We start from the raw sequence: 1,537 nt of genomic DNA, 5'->3' as shown, positions 1-1,537 counted from the left end.
GAGAGAGAGAGAGAGAGAGAGAGAGAGATGTCAGTTTAATGCGTATTTATCGGCATTAATTTAAATCAATTTTAACGTGATTAAATTTTTTTATCACGAGATTAATGCGGCAACACGTCACAGCGGATGTTACGTTGCTCTATAAATAAACCGGAAACAAAACAACAAGCGCGCTGCAGAAGTCTACGCCGATGTCTGTTTTGCCAGCCAAGGTAGCGCGAGACACCGAAAACGGATACTTAAAGAATTTATGAATGGAAAGTTTACTTTTAAAAAGTTGCCAGATGGTTCCACTGACAAGACTAAAGTTACCTGGATGTTTTGCAGTCGTAAACTGAGATATCATCATAGCACGTCGAGTCTGAAATACCACTTAATGGCCAAGTACACAGCTGATGTGAGTACTCCGCCCCCTGGTCTAAGACAGAGACAGCTATGGATAATTTCAAAGCGAAGAAAATGGATTACACGACGAAGAACACATTTGCTGAAGCCATAGCTAAATGTATGGCTACTGCATGCCTGTCAACATTGTCCACAGCTAGACTCAAGCTGAAATCATTCGCATTGCATCTAACGACTCCACTACGGATTGCCAGCGAGAGCCTCCATTACAAGCTATGTACAGAAATTGTATGTAGCGGAGAAGGCTAAGGGACACCAAGCGGGAGAAGACACTGTTTCGGGAGAGAAATAAGAGACTAGATTGGTGACCCTCTGGTGAATAAAGAGCAGATAGCCTGTTGAGTACGATGTATGCCACTGACGCGATTGTTACTTGTTTGGAACTATTTTGGAAGTATTTTGTGTGGAAGGTTACCGTGTTCCGTGTCCATATAAATAAAGGGGGTGGAGCTTCCCTGTGTTCGTCTGACAGTGACGGTGCGCTGAGGCACATCGAGAGTTCAGCGGTGCAGTGGTAGCGACCACGCTGAAAATAAGAAAACGTCTCCAGTGTTGTGCCTCGAACCAAGTGTAGTCATCCGAAATGATGTCTACACAAAACCATAGAGAGACTTCTGCGCAAGAAGGACCAACAGAATCAACATAGCCTGACTGCTGTGTTCAAAGCAAACTTGAGAAGAACGAAGTATGCAACCATGGCTTAAATCCACTATAGGCTGAGTACTAGTTTACCTTAGATGTGCAATTTATAATTTTATATTGCTGTGTTTTGATTCCATAAAAAGATCTGTTGAAGGAGCTGTTGTGTGACAAAATATTTTTTTCACTGTTGGTGATGGACAGTAATATTGTGTGAGAGATTATGTTGGAATAACTGCTCCAAGTGAAAAATGCTCATGTAAAATTGAAAATTGAAATTGTTGTTTCAGTAAATATTTGCTTTTTGCACATAGAAAACTGATCCATGATTCCATGTTGACGAGAGCATTAAAATGGGAAAAAAATAGGAAGGAAATTCAGAAACGATAAAAAAATGTGTGAATAATCACGATTAATTATGAGTTAATTTGAGTTAATTGTGACAGTTGCGTTTTTAATCACGATTAAATATTTTAATCGTTTGACAGCACTA

This window comes from Hippocampus comes, unplaced genomic scaffold (genome assembly GCF_001891065.2).
Source record: "Hippocampus comes isolate QL1 unplaced genomic scaffold, H_comes_QL1_v1.1 scaffold104, whole genome shotgun sequence".
NCBI lineage: Eukaryota > Metazoa > Chordata > Actinopteri > Syngnathiformes > Syngnathidae > Hippocampus > Hippocampus comes.
Note: the sequence above shows the minus strand (reverse complement) of the source record.